Source organism: Cydia amplana, chromosome 12 (genome assembly GCF_948474715.1).
Source record: "Cydia amplana chromosome 12, ilCydAmpl1.1, whole genome shotgun sequence".
NCBI lineage: Eukaryota > Metazoa > Arthropoda > Insecta > Lepidoptera > Tortricidae > Cydia > Cydia amplana.
Window position 1 is genome coordinate 17123193 of NC_086080.1, and position 7996 is coordinate 17131188.

Sequence of the window (7996 nt, forward strand, 5' to 3'; positions counted from 1 at the left end):
TGGTGATCCGTAACTAATGTAACTTGTCCACCTTCAATATATCCGCGGAATTTGTTGAGTGCCCAAACTAGGGCGAGCGCTTCTCGCTCAGTGGTGCTGTAATTCCTTTCTGCGGAATTTAATAGTCTGCTAGCAAACTCAATCGGGTGTTCGTCCTCTCCCTCCCCCTGGACTATGACGGCTCCGATTGCGTAGTTGCTCGCATCGGCCTTAATTATATACGGCTTGGTTTCATCCGCTGGCTTCAGAACTGGTGCAGAAGTAAGGTGACACTTCAAGTCGTTGAAAGCCTTCTCCTGGGCCTCTTTCCATTCCCATTGAGCATTCTTTTTTGTTAACCTCGTCAATGGTTCGCTGACTTTGGAGAAGTTCGGAATGAACCGTCTGTACCAGGAGCAGGTTTGTATGAAAGATAGTAAGTGCTTGAGGGTTTTGGGCTGTGGTAGACTAGTAATCGCTTCCACCTTGGAGGGATCCACTTGTAAGCCGCTTGAGGTGATCAAGTGCCCTAAATACTTGATAGAATCGCAACAAAAGTGACATTTAGTGAGGTTAACAGACAGATTATTCTCTTTCAGCACTCCTAACACTTTATCCAAATCCTCAAGATGTTGGTCGAACGATTCAGACAGTATGATTAAGTCATCCAGGTACGCCAGCATTCTCACATTTCCTACCAATACCTTGACTCGGTCGATAAGCCGTTGGAAGGTAGCAGGAGCATTCCGTAGTCCGAAAGGCATTCGAATAAATTTGAAAATTCCGAATGGCGTTATGAAGCTTGTTTTGTTCTGGTCTTCCTCTCGCACCTTTACTTGCCAATAACCAGAGCGCAGGTCAAGGGTGGACATAAATAGAGTCGGCTTGGCGTCACGTAGAAGGTCATCAATTCGTGGCATCGGGTAGAGGTCCGGTACGGTGATGGAGTTCAACCTTCTGTAATCGACGCAAGGGCGTAGACTCCCATCCTTCTTTGGCACTAATATAACAGGAGCTGACCATGGTGAAGATGAAGGTTCGATAATACCTTCGCTGAGCATCTTGTCGATCTCGTTTTTCAACTGTTCCCTTCGGACTGGAGACAGCCGGTAAGGTGGTACAGCTATTGGTGCGTGGTCACCTGTGTCGATAGTGTGTTCAATCAACGTCGTTGGTTGCTTACTAAATAGGCAAACCTCCTTACTCTTCATTATGACCCCTTCTATACGGTTTTTCTGTTCGTCATTCACAGTTCCCATTTTGACTGTCCCGATTTCCAATGTACACAGGTCAATGTCATCAGCAGTGTAGCCCGTGAATAGCGCTTCAGAGTTTGGTGACAGGGTAACTTCGGTTTTTTCAATCGCCTGTACCGCATCAGCGAACATATAATCCATATGGTGTGGCTCCGGTGCGTACCCATCAAATGCCTGGCGAAACCGTTTGACTGGAACAGGGTTGTACGCAGGGTCATGGGCTGCAACCTTGGGTTCATAACCGTATGTCGGGTTGGTGTGTCTGGACACGACATCTGGGTGTAAGTCGGGCTCAAACTGGGCCATGGATACATTTTCAGGTTCTTCCACGATGAAATCATAATTAACATCAGGACGTTCCACAAAATTCCAGGAACGTTGAGGTATGTTGAGGACCATGCCTGCATCTTCTATGAACCCCATACCCAGCAACGTTTTATTTTCTTTAGCATGTGGAAGTACTACAAATGTTGTGGGTACACTCCGATCACAAATTTTGACTGGTACTGTAATGGACAAGACTTCTTCTCGTCGTTTCAAGCCATCTGCCATAGATATGTTAGCAGTTTGATGAGCAAAACTACATTGTCTTTGCTTTAAGCACTTGTACAGTTGATAAGAAGCCACACTAGATTTAGCGCCGGGGTCGACAAACGCTGTGCCAATAACATCAAAGATGGCAATTCCCACCTGCATTCTCGGGCGGGCGTCTAAGTTGATGTCTAGCGCGCAAAACCCAGTTTTCTCCATCTTGATTGGTTGAGCTTCTTTACACTTAGGGCATTTGCTTCTTGTGTAACCAGGCATTCCACATCCGTAGCAGTAGAGAGTCGACATACTTGGTGACGGTGCTTGGGTAGACTCCGTTTTAATCTCTTTAGGAGGTTGTTGTGTTCCACCCATTTGCTTCAGTCTTTTTCGACATTCCTCAACGGTATGGCCCGTGGCACGACAGTACTCACAGCGCTGTTTCTTTTTGGTTTGCCCAGTTTGCCTTTCGAATTGGTCATTAGACAACACTGATGAAGACTTCTCACGTAGCACCTGTTCAACATTCCTAGCAGCAGTTAGCAGCTGGTCGAATGTCATCACTGAGTCACGTGGTATCCTCTCGCGTATATTAATGTGCAACTGACCATGAATAGCATCTATTTGTAATTCCTCTGTTAAACCCGGTGAACGTAGCTGGGTCAACAGGGCTCTGTTCTTTGCGATAAACGTTTCTGATAGCATATCCGACGGTTGCTTGCGTGAAAATACTTCCTGGAATATTTGGACGCCAGATATCTTCGGTGCAAAGGCATGACGCAATTTTGCCTCGAAGTCGGTCCAACAGGTAATATTATCTTTCACTCCTTGCCACCACGTAGAAGCTTCACCTTTCAACACCAGAGGAAGACTCATAATAGCAGCCTCGTCCGACATGTCGTTAACCTTTTTATAGACCGATGCGGCTGATAAGAACTCTTCCAAGCGTATAGATTCTCTAGTGCCGTCATAGGAAAATGACACGTTAGCAAATGATGCCGTTGTAGTCCTGACACCGCCAGCTGCGGCTTGAAGAGCTGCGGCCGTAAGTGACGTCACCAACTGCTGTAGCTGCTCCGTAGACATAGAAATGTTAGCCATCTTCTTTGTACTGGAAGATCCGTGAAGTTTACGCGGTCTCAATCCCACTCTCAGTGTAGGTCTTGATTTGGGTGTAGCCGAAGGTCCGGATTCCGCCAGTTTGGAGATATTCGGCCCCACGTTGGGCGCCAGTTGTAACCAGGTTGGAGTGGTTTTTTTAAATAAAACGGCGGAGTGAATTTTCTTTTATAATGGAAATGATTCGAGTACACGTAATTTAGCGCCAATCACCAAGAGATGGGTCGGGAGCCGATCGCATCGTAAATGGGGATATGGCAGGATTATAATAGTGAGCCGGGAATCCGTCTACACTGAGTCCGTTGAATAACGAAAGATGTCGTACAAAATTGGCAAGCTTACTTATGGATTCTACGTCGACCAAGTGTTCGCGCGTTCTATCTCGACGCCAGCGCCATCTCTTGGCATAGATAGTTACTAATTGTGTAGTTCCGCTATTCGTTACTGGATGGCGTTAGTAGTGGTGTTACAAAAGTCCAATTCGGACCGTACTTGTCAGCTGTCACACACACGTTTGAAGTTGACAAACTGTAAAAACTCCTTTGAATCTTTGTCTGTGTGCGTATCATACGTCAAACAGATTTAAAACAATAAGCGGTTAGGTGCTATTCTGAAAGATTATTTTATAATAACTCACGATAATTTTGCATGTTCGCTGGAATTTAGATCTTTGATGGTTGCAATCATATTGTGTTTTTGAATGGTGATGTTCTGTTTGACGATTAACTTGATTTATTAATTATTTTGATTTAAAATTACGAAGTAAACAAAAATACGTCTTGTCAGGTGAACGCTCTAAGGCGTTTTTTTTTCCCTATTGCTACTTAGTTTCAAAGTATTATTTCATGTTGTATTATTTTTTGGTGCAATTAACATTACACACGCAATATCTATGTACTTTAATACTTTTATTTTTTACTTCTTCTTAATTTTTTTTATCTTTGGTTTAGTTTATTGAACAACAACATAAGTATTTAATAAACTAACAATAAAAAGTAACCTAAAATTAAAACTACCTACAAATTTTGGTTTAGAATACAAATACATTTATCAGCCATCAGAGGCTTCGTATGAGTTCGTATCCCATATTCATAGTATCAGTATCCCATATACCTACGCCTACCACCAATGATAAATTCCGAAGTAGCCTTTGTCAATTTTAACCAGTAATTTTAAAGGAAAAGGAAAGTATTTCGTCAAGCACAAGTAACCTCAGCTCAAACTACGCAGTGAACGCACAAAGAAAATGGTGTCTATCTTCGCCTGCCGATTACTGTACTGCAATGTATTTGTGGGTTCGAGATGTGTTGTGTGACTTTGCTCTACGTTTTTCCAAGGCGTAAGAGAATTAACAAGAGACACTAACGCACATTTTTGACCCGTTGTTCTACATAAACAGCGGTTGTTTGCTGAACAGTTACAACTGAAGTACTTACCTTACCTAGGTCTTGTTACGCAAACAAAAACATAAAAAATAAACTGACTAGAGTAGAGAGAGACTCGTGCACCGATAGTTCCATAAAAACTTACGTAAGTATATGAAATAATAGTTTGATTCCCAGTCCCCTACCTATCGCAAAATAAAATTGGCGTTGGTCGATTACATTAATTCCAACTTCAAATAAGTTTCTAAAATAAATAAATCCTCCCCTTCCTCGCGTTATCCCGGCATTTTGCCACGGCTCATGGGAGCCTGGGGTTCGCTTGTACTAATCCCAGTAATTGGCGTGGGTACTAGTTTTTACGAAAGCGACTGCCATCTGACCTTTCAACCCCGAGGGTAAACTAGGCCCGTATTGGGATTAGTCCGGTTTCCTCACGATGTTTTCCTTCACCGAAAAGCGACTGGTAAATATCAAATGATATTTCGTACATAAGTTCCGAAAAACTCATTGGTACGAGCCGGGGTTCGAACCCGCGACCTCCAGATTGCAAGTCGCACGCTCTTACCGCTAGGCCACCAGCGCTTCTCCCATCCAGTCCTATCCAGTGCTTTATATTATAAAATAAATAAATATTTATTTTTATAAAGTTACAGACCACAGTTGTGAGTACATATTCAATAAACAATGCGCCAGACGTATCTACCACCCTGGAATACCTACTCTTCCAAATATTTCTACATATTTCTTCAGTTCGGGTTCTAATTGTATCACTTCGTAAGAACTATTGTATAATCTAATCTATGGTATCACAGTCTAATTGTTCTGACGCATATCTCTTCTTGTAAGTTACGAGTATAAACTTTTAACGCGTTAGTTACTAATAGTCTGATCCGTTACTTGGGATGCTGACTGTACCTAACCTAAAAGTATGCATAGCACTGACACTTAGCGTGCATTTCTGTTACTTACTGAAAAGATCCACAGGAAGCTTTTCTACTTCTCCGTATGACCATGTAAGAGCCTACTTACTCTACGGCTACAAGTAAAGGTTTGTACGGAGCAGTTAAGTTTATCAACATTGATAAAGGCTGCCGATCGCCTCCGTATGTGGGTCGCCACTTGTGTTTGCTGGTCGTCGCTTTGTGGCGACAAGTCGGGCTTTTTATGTAGTTACTAATGTGGGTCTTATATAGTCTCATTCTTATAATGAATTCCAATGCCACATCAAATCCTCAATCTAAATCACCCAGCATGTATTGAAATGTCAAAACATTCTTAAAAACACGCCTCGAACTACGTTAAAGTTAGTTGTTAGGGTTCCGTATCCAAATGGCAAAAAACGGAACCCTTATGGATTCGTCATGTCTGTCTGTCTGTCTGTCCATCTGTCCGTCCGTATGTCACAGCCACTTTTTCCGAAACTATAAGAACTATACTGTTGAAACTTGGTAAGTAAATGTATTCTGTGAACCGCATTAATATTTCCACACAAAAATAGAAAAAAAACAAAAAAACAATACATTTTGGGGGTTCCCCAAACTTAGAACTGAAACTCAAAAATTTTTTTTCATCAAACCCATACGTGTGTGGTATCTATAGGTCTTCAAAAATGATATTGGGGTTCCTAATATTTTTTTTTCTAAACTGAATACTTTGCGCGAGAGACACTTCCAAAGTGGTAAAATGTGTGTCCCCCCCCCCCCTGTAACTTCTAAAGTAAGAGAATGATAAAACTAAAAAAAATATATGATGTACATTACCATGTAAACTTCCACCGAAAATTGGTTTGAACGAGATCTAGTAAGTAGTTTTTTTTTTAATACGTCATAAATCCCCTAAATACGGAACCCTTCATGGGCGAGTCCGACTCGCACTTGGCCGCTTTTTTTTATTCAGCTAACACGCTAGACCGGGCCGGGGCCTTAACATGAGATCAACAAATTCAAGTTGCCTATGTTATGATTCGAATCGACTAACTAAACTAAATGTCAAAAAAGTTCTGATATGATGTACCTGTACCATTCCTTTTGATATAACCCGGGAAAATAGAGCCAGCAGCAATGCTGGTACCGCATCCATGATGCTGTTCGTGAGTTGTTACGAAGAAGTTTTTAAAGAAGGCGTCTTTACTTCCTGACAAAACAAGGACTAGAACTTATTTACATCGCAAAGTTAAATAGAAAAACATATTATATGCCCTTGTCTTACATCAACCTACACCACCGGAAAGAATGCGATTCGCCAGCCGTTTGCGATAAAGCCTCAGTCGCGATACGACCGCGGCATTACAAAAGTAATAGTTAGAAAACTCCTTCACAATTGTTTCTGAAAACAGTTGCGCAAACACAATTTTCTAGCAGTATTCCGTGGGTGCGTGAGCTGTGCGCGTGGCTCCCAAACTCCTGCGCACGATGGTGACAGGGACGACCCGAGCGGTATGAGCAAACTATGGTTGAAAGACTAGTTTGTTCGCCCCGGCTCGTGTCGTTGTACGTCACGATATCCACGTGTTCAGTGCCAATTTTTACGCTCCAGATCTTTATCGGAAATGAGCTGGTGAGTTTTTTTCAGTTCGGTTTTAGTGTGGACTGTGGTCCTTCGTTGGTTGGTTTCAATCTTTGTCATCTTAAAACCTTTGCGTTTTTGTTTTGTCTATAATTAATTTTGACTGCGACCACGCTAAGTTTGGGTTACATGGCCACGCCATACTTCACGTAGAACTTGGCGGTAGACTTAGCGTGGACGGAGTATACGGTTCAATTTAGTTAAGTAAAGTGAATAATAGCTTTTTTTTTCAATTATTACCACATATAACACATAAATATGTTATTATTAAAATATAACCAGGCACATACTCGTAACAGTGAAGAAAACAACCTGAAAGCAATTTTGCCGTGTGTTAAATGGGCGTTTTTTTTTAAGTTGTGCCCTACACTTTTTTTTCAAATTTGGGATTTTTTATGTTATATCTACTCAGAATCACGAGTTCTTTCTATACTAATAGGAGAAAAAAAGTGTCCCAAAATTTCCATACATTTTTCGATCTTTCCATTCCGCGACCGCCATACAAAGTCTATGAAAAATGGTGACGGAATGGAAATAAAAACCTTAGGACACTTTTTTCCTATTAGGATAGAAAGAGCTCGTGATTCTGAGTAGAAATAACATAAAAAATCCCAAATTTGAAAAAAAAAGTGTAAATTAAAAAAAAAACGCCCTAATTTCCGTTTTAAAAACGAATTGCCTAATAATTAATACAAATTCGTAGGCACTGATCAGAATGTTACCTTTCTTGTATCTTCTCTCCAATGATTATCATAGATAATATATTCGTGTATTTTGAGAACCCAGAACCTTTTATTCCAAAATTACAAAACTTTAAATTTCAGAAGCATGCCTATATGTTTTTTTGTTTCAATTATTTTTAATAATAAAATGTCATTAATGTCACCATTATACATGTTTATGTTATTGCCATCAGTAAATATTTTAAAAGCTATTGAACTTTTTTTGTTGGAGATGGATAAAACTAGATAGAGCAGTTTTAACAAAGATAGACCCGGACTCGGACCGGACCAATCTAACTTTTCAAACTTTTCAATACCAAAAATTTGGAAGTGTTACCTCTATTATAATAATTTATGAAGTTTATATTGCCACTTCCACACATATGTTGTTACCCCAAAATCGGCGTAGATTAGCTTAGACGAACTCTAGATAATATCATAA